This window comes from Acinonyx jubatus, chromosome B1, assembly GCF_027475565.1.
Source record: "Acinonyx jubatus isolate Ajub_Pintada_27869175 chromosome B1, VMU_Ajub_asm_v1.0, whole genome shotgun sequence".
In the NCBI taxonomy this organism is placed as follows: domain Eukaryota; kingdom Metazoa; phylum Chordata; class Mammalia; order Carnivora; family Felidae; genus Acinonyx; species Acinonyx jubatus.
The window spans coordinates 181123810-181144031 of NC_069382.1; positions in this window are offsets into that span (position 1 = coordinate 181123810).

Genomic DNA, 20222 nt, shown 5'->3' on the forward strand with positions numbered 1-20222 from the left:
TGATTATGACCCACAGTAAGAAACACATTTTACATCCTATCTCAGGATGTCTATGCCCATACACAAACACAGCTGAAATAAAATGTTTTCTCAGAACAATGACCAACCTTACTATGCACAACACACTAAAGTTTTCTATTTTCTTTTTTTTTTTTTTTTTTACATGCTGCTCAGGACCACCATTGGGTCATGACCTAGTCTTTTTTTTTAATTTTTTTTTTTTTTAACGTTTATTCATTTCTGAGACAGAGAGAGACAGAGCATGAACAGGGGAGGGGCAGAGAGAGAGGGAGACACAGAATCTGAAACAGGCTCCAGGCTCTGAGCTGTCAGCACAGAGCCCGACGCAGGGCTCGAACTCACGGACCGTGAGATCATGACCTGAGCCGAAGTCGGACGCTTAACCGACCAGGCCACCCAGGCGCCCCCATGACCTAGTCTTTAAATGCCATCTATATGCTGAAAATTCCCAAGTGTATCATCTTCAGCTGAACCTGACCTTCAGACATGAATTTCCAGCTGCCTACACAACAGTCCCTTCATAGGTACGTCCCACCAGCCTTTCAAACTTGACATGCCCCAAACTCCTGACTCCCCAGCCTTCCCCAGCTGAGGAATGACTTACCCAGTTGCTTAGATCGAAAACTTTAGAGCCTGCATTTGTGCCCTTTTGACTTCTTCCTTTCTCACCCTACATCCAATATATCAGAAAATCCTTCTAAATGGATCTGCCTCCAAAATACATCCCAGTGCAATCGCTTCTCACAAACTGTTGCCATGCTAGTCTAGCTACTACCTCTTGCCTGGATTATTTTTAGTGTCTTAACTGTTCTGTCCACTTCCACTCCGACCCCTCTACAGTCTATTCTTCAAAATATCAGCCAAGGGGATCGTCAGTATAAACTAACTCGTGTTCTTTACTCAAGCCTTCCCACAGGTCCCCATCCCACTTACAACATGATCTCTAAAGTCTTTCCAGACCCTCAACAGATGGCTGGTCTAACCTTATTTCATTCCACTCCAGCCACATCAGCCTTCCTGCTATTGTTCAAACTTGACAAGTATATTCCTAACCCAGGGTCATTGGCTTCATTGGTCCCTCCTGGATGGCACAGGTATTAAACAACTTGCTTCCTTCCTTCACTCAAAAAAGAACTCTGAAAGGTCTATTTAGCCTCTTACTGTGTCTTGTTTTCCTGTTCCTGACACTCATCATCACATAACATTGTTACATATTTTTTACTTTTTCCATTGTCTGTAGACCTTAAGTTCCATGAGGGAGGGTTTATTTTGTTCGCTGGACCTAGTAGGTGCCTGATACACAATGGGTATTCAGTAAATATTTGTTGAATTAATAAATGCTATTCAAATGTCTTCATTTCAAGCAGGTCAATGCAAGAATAACCAGACAGAGATAAGGGGCAGTGGGGCTTGAGGCAAAAACGGATAGAGCATGACCTACCCTAAAGCATTCAGATTCACATGCAAAACAAAACTAATCTAAACGTGACGAGGAGACTTTGACTTTAAAAATTCAGAACACTAGAATTGGAATCTTCAAGTTATTTGAGACCTTCCTTATTAAACAAGTTGCCAACGTGAGCTTCAAAGCTTTAGTGACTTCCCAGGGGTAACTCTACAACTTGGAGCAAAGCCAAGGCAGGTCAAGGGTCTTCTGAATGCAGTATAGGGGTCATCTTTCTACCTGAAATGGGAATTCTCTATGAGGCATTACAGAGGCCACAGGGACTAGCTGAATTGTTGAAACACAGAAAAGTAGTTGGCAGTCCATCCTGTCAAGGAGTACTTGCCAGTCGGGGGACTATGCAGAAGATCAGATCTAGAGGAAACTTCAGTCGTGAATGACAAGGTTATGGAACTTGGCTTACCTACCCCACCCCAACCAGATGGCACGCTAGTATAAATTCTCTACTTTGAGCCAAACTGGCTTTTGCTAATATTTATGTACTCAAAGGCAAGTCGATTTTATAACTCCAGATTCAAGGAGGCTTCCTGTTCTCAGGCTGCCCTCTGTAAACCGGGAGAATCTGAGCTGGTAAATAACTTAAGGCACTGGACTAGGAGACCTCGCAAACAAAGGTTACTTGGGCACCACTGGCACGGAAATGAGATAGCTTAAGGAGGCGTTGATAGAATTGTTATTCTATATGTAAGGTTTGATTTCCTTATTTCCCCCCTATTGTCTTGTGACCATTTTTATTTGTCATTAAATTTTCTTGAAGTTACTGAGTCCACAAATTGCAAACATCTCTTCCCAATTCTAGTGAGAGCTATTCCAAGAAAAATGGGCGGGCAACTTCGCCCTCGGCCTTCTCTGCCTGTCCTACATATTGCAAAGATAGCTGTTTATAGGGACTCTTGAACTAGGTGGTTCCCTCCTGCATTCATAAGGTCCTGTGGGTACTTGCCTAAGGAGGAGGTGGCCCCATCCACCCTCAGGGGTACTACCCTCCCCTCTCACCCTAAATTGAGAGGAAAGTAAGTCCACATAATTTAGCCTGAAAGCAATACCAGGGGTATTCTCAAGGCCCCAACTCCTCCTCCCCAGTTTTCCCAGGTAGGCGGTGGAGCAGGAACCTCTGGTGAGTAAGTAATGGATTACTGCCGGGGCTCTAGAAGTCGTCATATGTCATATTTGCAGTTCGTTGCCCGGAGTGGAGTGACATGACAGTCCATGGCTAAACCTTTATGGGTTTGGGTTTATCTCATTTAATCCTCATCATCGCTTCATAAGCTTGATCCCACCATTATCCACATTCCGCAGATTACCCAATATCTCACAGCTAGTAAGTGGCAAACCATGGCGAACCTACTGTACCAAAAGCTATTGCTTTTCACTTCTAAACTTGTGCTGCGAACCACGAGACTCATTGCTTAATTCTCACAAGAAACCTAAGCCAACTGCTCATTTAATCTCCATGTTACAGATGAAGAGCTTAGGCTCAGAGAAGTTCCCATATTTTGCCCAAAGGCACCAAGTTAGTTTCTGATCCAATCAGGACTCAAACCCAGATTAACTACCACTCCACACAACCCCTTACACGCCTATGCATGAATCTGTGAACCCAAACTCTCCAACAGGGGTCCCCCAGTGGGGAGCTCAGTGACACACAAGAACACCACTGTTACTCAGGCACAGCCACTCACCCCCACCCCCACTCCCAACACCGAACCTGTTGCAACTGGAAAATGGAGACCTCTTGATGGATCACTCAGACTTCTGTTGTCACTCCCTGCCAATCAGGAGCATGTGACACCCCACATTCCACCACCTTCCCAGAGACCAGCTCTGTTCACCCAGAGGAAAACGAATATAATGTGGCAAAGGCTCCAGGTCCTTCACACCCCAATCTTCATACCTGGGAAGGATTCAGCCAGGAAGAGCTGGAAACCACTGCTGCTGAAAGAGGAAGACACCAGACTTTATCCAGGGCAAGCCAAGATACAGCCTTTCACTCTCGAGATATAGCCTACTGCCTCCCTTAATCTCATCTACCCAGTTTAGGGTGGAACAGCCCCATCCCTGCCAGCTCCCTCCCTAAACCCATTCATTGCTGCTTCCTCTCTAGGATTGGTTTCATCCTCTCTTGTTCAGCTTAGAGACCCAGTTTTGGGGCTGGCTCCTTGGTTCTGCTCATACTCACCACAGGCCTCTTGTTCTGATGACCTGTCTGGGCAGCCTAGTCTGGTTGTGCTATGGGAGCATTAGAAACACAGGACACTTGGGCCAACCCATGCTGACATCCCCGCTGGGAAAAAAGGTATAAACATTGGCAAGAGAATCCTAAAACTCATCTGGAAGAACAGAAAAGGAAAGAATATGGAAGAACATTCAGAAGAAAGTAAAGAAATGACATGAAAATGCCTTATAAGATACCAAAACATGCTAAAAGACTACAGTTATCAAACAGACTGGTAATAGCCTAGACAATGGATTAAATTGAATAGGGCCTAGAAACAAATCCCTGCCAAGATCTGATAAAGGAGACATTTCAAATTAACTTAAAAGTCAAGGCATATTAGTAAATTTTCTACAGTAACTATTAGTAAATTGAAAAAAAAAAAGTTAACTCAGGCACACCCATATCAAAATTTATTCCAGAGAGACCATAAAACTCAGACCACAGAAAAATGATGAATGAGACAGACAAAAAGAGTTATAGATTTAACTGAATAGATGAAAAGTGCAGTGAGAAAAAATATCCCTGCTCAATAATAAGCATTGAATTCATACCTTTTGTATTGTTCAAGCTCATTCATATTAGTAAACCAAACACTGAGACTTCCATAAATAAATAAAAGTAAGCAGAATATCTACCACAAAAAATATAGATCTACTAATCCAAAAAAAGTGCTAGTAATCTTTTGAAGTATATATTAAGACTAAAAAGCAAAAAAAAGGGAAAGAAAAAGAAAGAAAAAAGGAAAAAAAAGACGAAAGAGCCCTTTTCCCTACTTGCACAATTTGTTTGAAACATTAATTCTGTCATGGTGAACAATGGCATAGATATTCTCTTGTTTGACTCGTAATTCAAGTTGATATAGCCTCTAGGGGAAAGTTGGAAACATGTGTTAAGAAACATAACATGATTACCCTTTGACCTAGTAATTATACTCAGAGAAACCCACATTAGGAAAAGATCCAAAACATGTAAACTTATGTATCATAGTGTAAGGAGAAAGAAGGAACCACACCACATGTCCAAAATGGGAATATGATAAATAAATTATAATGCTTCCACTGGGTAAATGAGACTATTTGCACTTTTAAAAATAGCATCAGTGAGTCAAAGCAATCTTAAGAAAGAACAAATCCCAGATTCCAAAACATCCCACAAAGCAACAGTAATCAAAACAGTATGGTACATGCACAAAAATAGACACGTTGATCAATGGGACAGAATAAAGAGCCCAGAAATAAACTCACACTTCTATAGTAATTAATTTATAATAAAAGAGGCAAAAATATACAATGGCAGGAAAGACAGTCTCTTTAATAAATCGTGCTGGGAAAACTGGTAGCTACATGCAAAAGAATGAAATTGGATCACTTTCTTACACCGTACACAAAACAAATTCAAAATGGACTAAAGACCTAAATTTGAGACCTGAAACCATAAAACTCCCCAAAGTAAACAAGAAGTATTCTCTTAGACATTAACCTTAGCAATATTTTTCTGGATTTATCTCCTCAGGCAAGGGAAAGAAAAGCAAAAATAAACAATGGGGTCTACATCAACCTAAAAAGCACAGTGAAGGAAATGATCAACAAAATAAAAAGTTAACCTGTTGAATGGGAGAAGATATTTATAAATGATACACCCAATAAACAGGTTAATATCTAAAATATGTAAAGAACTCATAAAACTCAACATCAAACAACAAATAATCCAATTAAAGAAATGGGCAGAGGACCCAAACACATGTTTCTCCAAAGAAGACATACAGATGATCAACAGACACATGGAAAGATGCTCAACATCGCTAGTCATCAGGAAAATGCAAATCAAAACCACAATGAGATATCACCTCACATGTGCCATAATGGCTAGTAACAAAAGACAAAAAATAGCATGTATTGGTGAGGATGTGGAGAAAAGGAAGCCCTTGTTCACTCTTGGTGGGAATGTAAATTGGGGCAGCCACTATGAAGGTGGCTCAAAAATTAGAAATATTATACAACCCAGAAATTCCACTTGTGGGTACTTTCTTCAGATATATGCACACCTATGTTCATTTACAATGAATACCCCTACGTTCATTATAAATAATAGCCAAGATATGGAAGCAACTACTGTGTCCATCGACAGATGAATGGATAAAGAAGTGGTGTGTGTGTGTGTGTGTGTGTGTGTGTGTGTGTGTGTGTATAATGGTATATTACTCAACCATGAAAAAAGAAGTCTTGTGATTCACAACAACATGAATGGGCTTAGAGGGTATTATGCTCAGTGATATATGTCAGATAGGGAAAAACAAATACCATATGATTTCACGTATATGTGGAATCTAAAAAACAAAAGAAAGAGACAAACAATAGAAACAGACTCATAAATACAAAAAAAAAACTCTTGATTGCCAGAGGGTACAGGGATGGGGAGGTGAGTAAAATAGGTGAATGGGATTAAGAGGCACGAATTTGCAATTATAAAATCAGTCACAGGGATGAAAAATATGGCATAGGGAATATAGTCAATAATATTGTAATAATTTTGTATGATGACAGAGGGTAGCCACACTTACCATGATGAGCATTTAATAATGTATATAATTGTCAAATCACTATATGGTACACCTGAAACCAATGTAATACTATATGTCAACTATACTTCAATTTAAAATAAAAAAAAATTTAAAGGGAGCCTGGGTGACTCAGTTGATTGAGTGTCCAACTCTTGATTTCGGCTCAGGTCATGATCCCAGGGTCATGGGATTGAGCCTTGCATCCGGCTCTGTGCTGAGTGTGGACCCTGCTTGGGATTCTCTCTCTATCTTCCTCTGCCCCTCTCTCTTTTTCATGCCCTTTCTCTATCTCTCTCAAAATAAGTAAATATTTTTAAAACTTTTAAATACAAAAATAAAATAAAAATAGCATTTATGAAAACAATGTCACAAGATAAAAAATGTTTGTGATACGACATAACAAAGAAACTCAAAACGGAAATAGGCTGGGAAGTCTCCAGTCGTGAGTTTGAGCCCCACATTGGGCATAAAGATTATTTTAAAAATCAATAAATAAAAATAAAATAAATTTAAGAAATAGGTTAGGAAGGAAAAAAAAAACAGAAAAAAAAAAGCAAAGCAAAAAAGACAAGATGCATCCAGGTTTATAGGCATTATGGTATGAGGGTAATAAGATTAAAGGGAACTTTTTAAATGCTCCTCAACTTTCCAGATTTTCTTTGATGGGGTTGCTGTTTTACAATCTGATGTCTTTTAAGGAACACATCATAATGATGAAGCACTAAATTCTACTCCTGAAAACAATATTATACTATATGTTAACGAACCAGAATTTAAATTGAAATTTGAAAGAGAAAGAATGCATCATCACATCTTTTATTTGGCAAGTGTACTTCAGCAGTTCAAGGAAAGACACAGGAGGAAAAAAGATGGCAAGGAAAACAGAAGACCGAGAAGAAAGAAACAGGGACTGAGATGCTAAGGGACAGAAACAGGTGGAGAGGGCATGCAAGCAGAGAAGGGTGCCCAGACTGCTGGAAGGAGCATGGCCACGATGCAGAGCAAGGGAGTGCATCAGACAGTGAGAGTGGGGGAGACAAGTGGGATCCAGGAGGGAGATTAGAAGAGACAGAAACAAGGGGGAAAAGAGCCAGTTCACCTAGTCCATTTGTTAACACGGCGTTTTCCAAAAACACAATCTTCCATATTAAAAAAAAAAAAAATGGGGGAGGTGTAGTTGCTGTCAAATTTTAGACATACTAATATATTCGTTCCTATATAAAGTTTAAAAGCATTTGGGTTCTTTATAACTCCTTGTTTCTTCAGCTTCCCTGGAGACCATGCTAAGTTTCTGGTCTGAAAAGTAAGAGGCATTACATTTCTTCTTGCAGAAGGAGAAAAGAGAAAAGCTACTTTTAAGAATCAGCACCAGCAAAAGTCTGTATCTTGGTGTCTCAACTATAAGCATACTTGTTGCACGCCTGCCTTGCCATCTGGCTGAAATTAAGAGGAGGACCAGATGTGTCCCATGGCTGGACACCGCACCTTTAAAATTCTTTCCCTAAGAAGCCAGTCCTTGCTGTTGGCCATTGGATATACTTCTACTAACAATACCTTTCTTTCTCATTCACCTGCGTTGTGCCTCACTGTACTCATTCTCTGCCAATGCTATCATGAAATCTTGACAGTAATAAAAATAACCCAGCGAGGCCCTGTAGCATGAGACCCAGCTGCAAGGTCTTTAAGTGTATTTACTGTTTCATCCTCACAGTGGCCCCTACAATTAGTATCCCTATTTTAGGGCGTGGAGTTAAATAACCGGTCCAAATAGGTATTCACCATTTCCAAGAGCGGAAAAATCAAAGCTCAGAGAAATGAAATAATTGGTTCAAGGGCGCCCACTGGCAAGGGGCGGAAGCAAGGATTTGCAGATAGTTCTACCTGACATTGAAGCATAATCGAAGCCCTCCAATGTGGTTCTAAAAGCACCCCATTCCTTGAATTAAACCCCTCTCTGATTGAAATAGCTAGAGCAAGTGTTCTCTGCCAGGGACAGTTTTCCCTCCAAGAGACATTTGGCAAAGTCTGAGACACTTTTAGTTGCCGCAACTGGAAGTGGGGGTCCCACTAGCATCTAGTGGGACCAGGAATGCTGCTAAACATCCTATACCGCACAGGACAACCCTTCCCCCGGCCCCCAATAAAGAATGATCCAGCAAAAAATTCCATTAGTGCCGAGATTGAGAAATCCTGAGCTGGCAAGTTTCTCGGTTTTCTTCAATACTGATAGAGGCTGCATTTTAGCCATTTATGCCCTAAATCTGTGTTCTGTCTACCGTACGGCACTGTTCTCCTCTCGTGCTTAGGAGGTCCACAGTGTCAAGAATAATTCCTCTCTCCGAGAGACACAGGAAAGTGACCTGAAGGAAAGTCAGATGATCGATTTCTTCTTCCAGTTCCTAGAATAAGAGATTAAGGGAGTTTGACACAAGTTTCAAATACCGGGCCTGGCAATAGGGAGCCTGAGGAAAAAGCCATCGCTGCCTCTTTGAATCTAGTGGCGGAAGGACCTAGAAGTCCTAACACAGTTTAGGAAAAGGGAACATTCCTTGAAACAATGCCAGCCTTTGTGCCTGGTATCAGAGAAGCTTCGGCTAACAGTCAGGTTCAGAAACCAAGTCTTTGGAATCCAAGTGATTTCTGGTCTCTCTTAAGCCCTCATCCACCTCCATTTTTTCTGTAGTTTTGATATTCTTGATAATATGTTGCTTTCTTTAGACTCCTTATACCCTTGGCTTCTGTGATATTGCATTGCCTTGCGTGCCTTGTGCGGGTTCCCCTCCCTGCCCTGGGCTTAGTATCTACTGCCTCTGACAGGTTGTCACTCCTTCCCACGACTCCCCTCAACCCCTACACAAGTTCTCTACTTTCTCTAAATTCAACTAACACATCGCAGGGGTCATAACTTGGGATCTGAAGGTCTCCTACAGCTTCGATGCTGTCATGGGCGTGGCCGGAGATTGATGAGGACTCAGGCAAAGCCTTGAGAGATCCCATCACACATCGTGCCCTGTGAGCTGGGGGGGGGGGGGGGGAAGGGGGGGGCGGGGCCACCAGGTGTGAAGTACATAAAATTATAAAGAATTCCATCAAGTCTAAGGTAAAAGACACTTAAATATCCTAAGAACAAAAACAAAAGCTCACAAAATCAAATCTAATTAAAAATTATAATTGGGGCTCCTGGGTGGCTCAGTAGGTTAAGCATTTGATTCCAGCTCAGGTCACGATCTCACGGTTCGTGAGTTCGAGTCCTGCACAGGGCTCTCTGCATTCAGCTCAGGGCCCACTTTGGAACCTCCATCCCCTTTCTCTCTGCCCCTCCCCTGCTTGTGTGTTGTGTTCTCTCTCTCTCTCTCTCTCTCTCTCTCTCTCTCTCAAAAATAAGTAAAACATTTAGAAAAAAAGAATAAACGGCTGCTGAGGTTCTTTAAAAAAAATTATAATCTTATAGCAGCCTGGGTGGAGGTGTAGACTTCTGTGATTAGATTGGAAATGTCCCTTTCTGAGTTCAACTATGACAACAGACTGTACTGAAGTGACAGGAGTTTTTCCCTTGATGGATCCGCAAAATGAACCCCAGGGGAGATGCAGGACTAAGAAGATCTACTAAGCAAATCCAACCTAGACTATCAACATTTTCGTGATAAATTTAGAAATAATCTCTATATATCTGTTATTTTCATTACTTGAAATGTTAGGGACAATTTAGCATATTAGTATTTTTTAAAAGATCAACTCAGTGATCTTAAGTTAAAATAGAGCATGGCACAATTGATTTGGACTTACGACTTAAATGGAAATTTTAATAAGTTTGTAAGCAATATTGGAACACTTAAGACAAGCTAAAATCCAGCACTTTAATATTTTAGATTTATAAAATTATTCGGGTACCTTGCAATGTTTGTTACATTTGGTGATGGCAAGAACAAAGAAACCAAAACGAATGTGTTTAAAGTATAAATGAAGTGGAAAGTGTAAACAAAGTACCCTTAAAATTAGTTGTTTAGGGGTGTCTGGGTGGCTCAGTCAGTTAAGTGTCTGACTTCAGCTCAGGTCCTGATCTCCCAATTGGTGAGTTCAAGCCCCACACCAGGCTCACTGCTGTCAGCCTGTCAGCTCAGAGCCTGCTTCAGATCTTCTGTCCCCCTCTCTCTGCTCTCAAAAATAAACATTTTTTTTTAATTGGTTGCTTAAACTTGGGTAGGTTTCTTTTTTAAACTGAATTAAGATATTTTAAAACTAAATTTAAGAAGATGAAGAGAGAAGATTTTTAAAAACTGAAAGCTCGAACAAATTTAAAATATTGGAAATGCTGACATTTTTCCAGAATCAACCTTTCCATACACAAAAGCCAATCTCAAGGGCACACAAAAGGTAAGAACAGACAAACGAACAAAAATACACCCATTTGACCACCGGGTTGAACTTGAAATGCAAGTTTTTCAGAGGCATGTGTATTTGGGGGTGGGGGGAAGGCAGGGGCAGGGATACAGAGCTTCTTCATATCCAGGAGGGTCCTTGATCCAAAGAAGCTTAAGAACCATACTTTGTGGCAAGAGTAACCTGTACACCTCCCACCCTAAAAGTCCTCATGGAGCATCACTTGGATGTCCTGCCCGCACCCCATGCCCAACGGTCTGCAAAACCATCTTATTGGAGTGACTCACCCAAACCACTCCCTCCTGCAGAGACCTTTTTCTGCCTGGCACTCTGGCAGCTTTCCTGCACCCTCTCCTTTGCTCCAAATATCCAACGAATGACCTGTTTCTATTGATCTCTCTGTTGAATTTCCCAATTCTATTGATGTCTGCAATGACGTAATTTTTTTTTTAAGCTTATTTATTTATTTTGGGAGACAGAGATAGAAAGACAAAGAGAGCGTGGTGGGGAGGGGCAGAGAGAGAGCAGAATTCCAAGCAGGCTCCACACTGTCAGTGCAGAGCCTGACATGGGGCTCGATCCTACGAACCGTGAGATCATGACCTGAGCCGAGATCAAGAGTTGGATGCTCAGCCGACTGAGCCACCCAGACACTCCCACAATGGCATAATTCTATTGATCGATTCTAATTGGTTCCCCTGAAAATTAATAGAATTAGGAAGTCGGTTGGATATTTCCTTTCCTTTTGCCATGAAGATGTAAATTGCCACAAAACCCTAGTAAATCTTCCCTTGGAACATGCCCTGCCTATTTCCTTTCTCCCAGTCCCGCCTTCTTCCCTTTACCCCTCACACTAACAACAGTTCTGTAGGGGACCCAAGATTCTTTCTGCCACCCTGAACGACTCCAAAGCTCTCCGTGACTCTTTGCTACTCCCGTGGCAGATTTCACCCCCCCCAGGGATTGATGACAGTCATGCCCAATGCAAACCCCTGAGTGCACTGCTCACTCCTGCCTCTATCCTCTATATATGGGAAAATGTCCTTAAAATACCCTTAGCTCCGCCTCTGGAAATCCCATTTTCCTTGAGGACTCACAACCTCCAGGAAGACTCTCTTTTACTCCGAATGACTCAAATAGCGCCTAATGACATGTCCCCTTCTGCTGCAGGACCCTCCAGCCCTTAAGTACTCAAAGCTCCTGAAGGGTGGAAACCATTTCTTCTGCAGCTTTGAATCCCGTGAAGGGAGGATTTGTTTCCACTCATTTGTTAAGCACCAGGCACCAGTGCGTTCCAGGCACTATTCTAGGTGCTGGGGGTTTAGTGGAGAGTGAGAGAAAGAAAGTTCCTTCTCTCAAGTTTATACTCTGGAGGAGCAGAGAAGAAATAAGGCAATAAATAAACAAAATGCACAGTTGCCTTAGCAGTGACTCAGACATAAGAATAAACTGGAATTATAGCGTAAAGAGCGACAGTTCTGGGGAGGCTAATTTAGATCTGGATTATAGGAAAGCCCTTTCTGAGATGGTGAAATCTGTGCTGAGACCTGAATGATGAGAAGCAGGCCCACGTGGGGATCTGGGGACAGCGTGCTGGGAGGAGGGAGACAGCAAGAGCAGATGTAGGAGAGGGGATGGGGCATGTTAAGGGGCTGCTCCAGTGTGGAGACTGAGGAAGTTTGTGTGAGGCCAGAGACTATCAGAAAGGCCTTGAGAGGTTGTGCTGAGGGCTGGTGTAGGTTCAAGTGTGTTGAAGGGTCTCAAGCAGAGAAAGGCGTAAGCCCCTGACTCCAGGGTCTATGAGCTCACTCTGCTGCTGTGTGGGGAATGGCTACAGGTCTAGAGTGAAGCAAGGAGGCCAACGCAGAGTCCACAGATTGGACTAGTGTGGTCACAGCACATTAGGGTGACCAGCCACCCCCAGTTTTCCTGGGACCAAGAGGCTCCCCGAGACGTGGGACTTTGGTGCTGAAGTGGGAAAGCCCTGGCAAGCCTGGACAGTTGGTCATCCTAGACCACCATGGGTGAAGGCCAAGTCCACCTGATTTGCTGCTGATGAATGAGATGGAAGCAGAAGAAAGTTCTATGGTGACGTCCAGGAATTTAGTTGGAATAGCTGGGTGGATGGCAGTGCCATTTACGGAGATTGGGGGAAAGGGAGAGAAACAAGTTCAGGGGTAAAATTTAGAGTTTGGCTTTCTGAGACACCCAAAATGAGCTCCCCAGATCTCTGCCAAGTGCCAAAGCCACTATAAAAACACTTGGGAGATGGGAATACAAACTGGTGCAGCCACTCTGGAAAACAGTGTGGAGGTTCCTCAAAAAACTAAAAATAGAACTACCCTGTGATCCAGCAATTGCACGACTAGGTATTTATCCAAGGGATACAGGTGTGCTGTTTCAAAGGCACATGCACCCCAATGTTTATAGCAGCACTGTTGACAATAGCCAAAGTATGGAAAGAGCCCAAATGTCCATCGATGGATGAATGGAGAAAGAAGATGTGGTATATATGTACAATGGAGTATTACTTGGCAATCAAAAAGAGTGAAACCTTGCCATTCACAACTGCATGGATGGAACTGGAGGGTATTCTGCTAAGTGAAATTAGTCAGAGAAAGACAAATACCATAAGACTTCATCATATGAGGACTTTAAGAGACAAAACAGATGAACATAAGGGAAGGGAAACAAAAATAATATAAAAACAGGGAGGGGGACAAAACATAAGAGACTTATAAATACGGAGAACAGAGGGTTACCGGAGAGGTTATGGGAGGGGGGATGAGCTAAATGGGTAAGGGGCATTAAGGAATCTACTCCTGAAATCATTGTTGCACTATATGCTAACTAATTTGGATGTAAATTAAAATAATAATAATAAAATTAATAAAAATAAATTAAAAAAAATTCTTGGGAGAGGGTGCCTGGGTGACTCAGTCCACTGAGCATCTAACTCTTGATTTCCCAGGGTCATGGGATCAAGCCCTGCGTCGGGCTCTACAGCGGGCATGGAACCTGCTTAATATTCTCTCTCTCTTTCTCTCTCTCTCTCTCCCTCTGCCTCTCTCCCCGACTCGTGTGCTATCTCTGTAAAGTAAAAAATAAATAAATAAAAATTAAAAAATACTTGGAGATACCTATTGCTATCCCAGATCTACAGAGATAAAGTGGATACAGAAATAGGCTTCTAATCAATAACGAAATCACTGTGAAATCTCTGAATTGCTGGCCCACAGTCACAAACAAGCCATCCTTCCCAGAAATAGGTGATGCATCCATTTCCTGCAGTTAACGATGATGTTCCAGAAATCCACAAGTGGATGGGAGCCGTGCCAAGCGTGGCCTCTATAGCCCTGTTAGATCTCACCCCAGCAACCTGCGACACCTGCAAATGAAGTTCAAGATGGAGATGAGAGGTATTAGGGAGAAGTCACATCACATCACTGTAGTGGCACCCTTCTCCGAGATCCTCCACCCCTGCTGCAATTCTGTTTTCGTTCTTCCCTTAAACAATAGCTTCTCCTTCCTCTGATCCTGGCTGCCTGTGAAGCCGTGGGACTGCAGCCTCTACTGCTAATGGGCTTCTCGAAGCATTCTCTCACACAGTTGGTCCTCTCTCCTTCTAACTCTAAGAGAAAGCAGTCTTGTCTCCTGTTATGTCCTTTCTCCTGCGGGCTTCCTCTTGTGAGCTGCACGCTCTCCCTGGAGGCAATACCATTTCCTCCAACAAGCACAACCCACTCCTTCTTCTGCTTTGCATCAGCTGCTCCCAGGGCTCCCAGAGACCCACTGCCCCCTGCCTGAAGCTAAGAAAGACCAGAAGGCCCAAGCACCAGAGCCCTATCTGGAAGGAGAGGGGCAGAAGAGGCTGGCCTCCCCGTCTCCACTGATCTGCCTGAGGCCGGTCATGCTTTTCCCTCACTGTGTCTGGCCTCTCTTCTCCCACCCAAACATGTTCTCACATCAGGCGTAGGGATTCTCACTGGCCCAGATCTTTTCTTTATTTAAATTTTGTTATTTTGCTCATCATAGATTTTTTCGCATTAACTTTGATTTTTGAGAGAGAGAGAGAGAGAGTGAGCTGGGGAGGGTCAGAGACAGAAGGAGACAGAGGATTCAAAGCAGGCTCTGCACTGAGAGCACAGAGCCCCATGTGGGGCTCAAACTCACAAACAGTGAGATCATGACCTGAACCCAAGTTGGGCACTTAACCAAGTGAGCCACCCGGGGGCCCGAGAGGAAGACTTTTTACACATACTATTTTGCACTTTGAGCCATCTGCACATAATTATTACCTATTCAAAAATAAATGCTAATATTAAAGTTCAAAAATTTAAAAAGAAAAACTTACAAATTACCGTCAGGAGAACGCTGGAGTGAATAGGCCCTACTTGCAACACATTTGGTTTCAAGAAAATCTTGGCAGGTCCTCCGGAGTGGTCTTCCCTGGCTGGGGGGCGGGGGGAGGCATGCGCCAGCCTCTCCAACATTAATTCACTCCTTGGGCCCACAGTCCAGATTCCCCAGATATATGACTTTCCACTAATCTCAGATAGGCCTGGAGCAACACTGGGTCTAGAAGTTCCTCCTTGGGGCCCTAAGTGGTCCAGAGTTACGAACAAGCTTCACAGGACATCTCCCAGAGAATGCAGAGGAGTTATAACTGGCCTGACCCCCCTCTTGGTTCATTGGAAGGAAAAAAGGAATATCACAGCCAACAGCTCACATTTGGGGTTAACTATGAAATCCAAGGTGATGCCAAACCCCCAGTCATTCAGAGGAAAGCTCAAATTCTTTACAAGCCACCTGCCCTCCACCCACCTCCTCCAACATCTCCTGGGCTGCCTCAACCAGTGATGTTCACTTCTGGCCTCACAGTGACAAGTATCTTGTCATCTCCGTCCTGCTGAGATTTGAGGGTCTCTAAAGATTGTTGATACAGGGATCACCCCAGGCTAGAGACCTTTCTGGAAACCCAGAGTGTTGAACCGTTATTGAAAGGCAGTTTAGTACAGCCAGGGATTTATAAACCCCACAGACTGTGGCTCATGGTCTATGAGAAGTCCCCAAGCTAGTTCTGTCAAGTGCTCCCCTCCTCCAGTCTCTATCTGGAGCATGTTCAAGTTGTCTCTGACCCCCTGGCCTCAACTGATTGGACCGGATATAGACACCTGACCTGAGCTGGACCAATCAGTTCCCTGCCTGGAAATTTAAAGCTGGACTAAGAGATTCAGTTGCACTGGGGCTGGGCCTGTCAGGAAATCTACCTTGGATGCAGAGAAAGTCAGTTTGCAGGGAAATAAAGATGAATAAAGTAGAAATATAAAAAGAGCTCAGAATGGGACTTGGGGACAGTCTCATGGGCATTCCTGTCCCTGGTCAGTTCATGGTCAAGAGCTGGTAAAGTGCAGGTTTGTGTGGCTTTGGCTGCCCAGCCCTCACTGTAAAACCATCCCCTCCTTTCCTTTTGGGGAGTGATGTCTCTCCGTGAGTTGCCTTGTGGGGATGCGTCATTCCAGACAACTGCCCACCTCTGTGAGGGGGATCCAGATCCTTCTTCCCACCCCAGGGCCTGCCACATGCAGGCACGTGTCCTGAGCTGCATGAACACACTGACCACTCCCAGAATGGGCAAGTGACTGACAGGGATCATTCACCCCGGTGACCAAAGTGGTGGTTGCCTGGAATGACCAAGCAGTCCCTGCTTGACCTCCAGGTTTTTCCCCCTCCAGGCAGCCTTGGCCCCTCAGCCATAAGCTCTATGTGCCAGATCATCCTCCCATAAATTTCCTTTTGTTTAGCAAAACTGGAGTTGGTTTCTCTTATCTGCAACTAAGAGGTCCTGACTGATAGTCACAGTTACATCATCTGCATGGGTTCCATCAGACTGCTCGTATATGTCCCCCCTTAAGTGAGCCCGAGTGGATTTCCATTTCTCATGACCAAGAGTCCTTATGGGGCACCTGAGTGGCTCAGTCAGCTGAACATCCAACTTCAACTCAGGTCATGATCTCGCAGTTCATGAGTTGGAGCCCCGCGTCAGACTCTGTGCTGACAGCTCAGAGCCTGGACCCTGCTTCAGATTCCTCTCTGTGCTTCCTCTCTCTGAGTGTCTTCCTCTCTCTGCTCCTCCCTCAATCGTGCTCTGTCTCTCTGTCTGTCTCCGTCTCTGTCTCTCTCTCAATGAATAAATAAACGTTAAAAAAAATGTTTTTTAAAAAGAGTCCTTATAGCGTAGGGATGGGCCCTGGACGAGTTACTTTACTTCTCTGAGACTTTGTTTCCTCCTCCTGAAGATGATGCTACTGATTCTGACTGTACAGAGAAAGTGGAAGGATAAAAAAGCAACAACAATGATAAAAGTGATCAAGAGTACATATTGGATAGTGCTTAAGATGCTCCGCCAACCTTTCCAAGAGCCTACCCAGAGTAACTCACTCAACCCTCACAGCCACTCTATGAAGTAAGTGCTTTCAGCCTCATTTGAACGGCTAGGAAACCGAGAGAGAGAGAGGCCAAGTAATTTCCCCCAAAGCCACAGAGCTATCGGGTACCAGGATGCCCCCTGCGTGTTTTTTTGTTCAGTAGATGGTGGCTATTATTTATACTAGTCAAACAAGCCCCCAAAGTCAGTTTATGATTTGGCTCGTGTCCCAGCTGGGAAGGGTGGGGGGGGAAGCCTCCGCCAGAACAATAGCTGATTGATCATGGCCAAGGCAGTTGGAAAATGCGAAATAACTCTGTCTCTCTTCCTCTCCCTTTACGGAGCCCTTCCAGTGATCCTGCCCTCCCGGGGCTGCAGCTGTCCCCTCTCTGTACAGTTGTCCTGCAACTCTGCCTCCCGCTCAGGCCTCTCCACTGATTTCCCAGCACTCCCAGTCAACTGCCATGGGCACCCGAAACTCAGCATGGCTTAAGATCAACCCTGCACCTCTACCCCAGGCCTGCACCGCCTCCAGGGCTGTCTGGTTCAGGGAACGGTGTCATCTCCCCGTAAACTTCCTAAACCAGCTCACCCCAAATCCAGTCAATCAACCCTACACCCAGCCTGTTCTGGCTGGAGAATGCTCATGTCCCCACTCCCTAGAGGGGACCGCCAGCACTCTGACCCCATCACACAGCTGCCATTCTCCTGTGCCCCCCACGCCCTCCCAGCCAAGCCCACACGGCAGCAGTCGAAGTGATGCTTCCACAATGCAAACCTAGCCAGTTGCCTTTCTGCCAAATTTTCAGGGGCTTCCTCTTGACCCCACGAGATGAAGTCCTCCCTCCTTTTTATGGCTTATGAGACTTCCTGATCTAGCCTCTGCCTACCCCTCCAGTCGTAAACCTTGAGATTTTCCCTCTGACACTCCCTGCTTCAGACACACTGAACTTTCCCCTGGATTTTTCCACCATTCATTCGCTTATTCATTCAATAGAAACTTACTGAGCCCCTATTGTGAGCAGGGCGCGGGGAATGCAATAAAGCAAACTGGGTTCCTGTTCTTATGAGGCCTATGCTGATCTGGTTGGCTTCTTTTCATTTTTAAGGATTCAGCTTAAGTATCTGTTCCTCAAGGAAATTCTCCCTCTCCCCTAAATTAGGTTATGTATCTTGGTGTGTGTCCCTAGATTACCCTGTTCGTCTTTGTCATAGCCTCACCACACCCTCTCCTTCCTGCCAGTCAACCCCATGGACGTAGACACTGGATCTCTTGCTCACCTCTGTATCTTCAATCCTGGTACCTAAGAGACAATAAATAGATGATGAATGAATGAATGAGTGAATGAATGTATGAATGAATAGCATCAAACTCAGTAAATACATTTCTGGTTTTCCTGTAAGATTGCCAAATTTCTTTTATTATTATTATTTTTTTTAACAGGAAAGACCCTGTTTATATTTTTATCCTGGAAGCTCCTGCATTAGTACTCCATGAGTCTTGGCTGAATGGATGGATGAGTGTGTTTCCATGTAGGAGAATGAGCATTAGTAAGGATGGTCAAAGCAGGAAGGCAGTATCTTTAGGAGACTGAGGTGTGTGCAGACCCCTGGAATTTACAATTATGTGATCTGCTCATTCTCCAGGGGGACACAGAGTTCCTGGGTTCTCCATGCTTGCTCTACAGTGGAAGCATGTGGGAAGGTTGATAAAATACTGATGCCCAGGCCTCTCCCCAACAGATTCCAATTCAGTCCATCTGGATTGAGGCATGGGCAATGGGGAAAATTTTTTAAAGCTTCTCAGGTGATTTGAACACAAAGCCAGGGCTGAGAAGGTGTGGGGCCTCCTAGAATTTATAAGACCTTGGCCAGATGTAAGTCTACAGATGTGGAGATAATCTGTCATGGATTCCTGGTATTGGATGTGAACCAAGATTTATGATATAATCCGAGGTGAAACCCAGGAGATGAAAACTGAGAAAGAAACCAGGACCAATTAACCATCCGTCATAGTTACACACTTATTGAATGGATGGATGGTTGGATGGATGGACGGATGAATGGATGCATGGATGAGTCTTTAATAGGCAAGAGCATGTTCTTTGTACTTCTGTGAACTCACTGGAATAACTAATGGACAGTCAAGCTAGAATCTACTCATGAAAAACCATGAAATATATTTCTGAAAAGACAAAACAATATGAAACTGCTAGAATCTTTTGCTATCATAGATACCCAAGAGTCATCCACTTATTCTCCCATTCACTCAGTCAACAAACATTTACTAAGCAGCAATTATGTGTGCAGCATTATTCTAGATGCTAGAAACGGTACAGCCTGTTCTTGTGTCTACCCAAAATTCATGTGTTGAAATTCTAACCACCAGTTCCTCAGAAACATATTTGGAGATAGAGTTTTTAAAGAGGTAATTCAGTTAAAATGAGGCCATTAACGTTGACCCTAATCCAATGTAACTGGTGTCCTTATATGAAGAAGAAATTTGGACATAGACACAGAGTGAAGACCATGTAAAGATACGAGTGGAAACTGGCCACCTACAAGCCAAGGAGAGAGTCCTAGAGGAAACCAATCTGCCAACACCTTGAGCTCAGACTTCCAGCCTCCAGAATTGTGAGAAATAAATGACTGTTATTGACAGCTCTGGAAGTCTAACAGACAGTGTGAACAAGACTAAGCCCTTGTTTTCTAATGCAGATAGTTATCAAACATTTATTTTCTGAGGTCTGTCTGACTTATCTACTGCTGTTTTTCAAAGCTATGTGATCATAGTTGTTTTTAATAAAATCCACATTCATTGAAAGAGTTCCTTCATTCAAAGTAGCATTTTGTCATGGTATATATTTTGTACTAAAGTCTCAGTTGGGTCCTAACGTGTCTTCAACACTTCTCCAACACTTGCTAAAATCTGTGGTCTAAACAATAGAAAGGAGGCCTCAGGCCAGAACTTCCCTAAACAAGAATTAAATAACATCACTGTTTTATTGTTCCCATATGTATTTTCAGGATTACTTCTGTGTAATAGCAAGTGACGATGATTTTCCATTTGTGGTGGTAGTAGAATGTTTTTGTTTCAAAAAAATTGTTTAGGAAGAAAACAAGTGATTAGACTTTAAGAATAAATATTCAG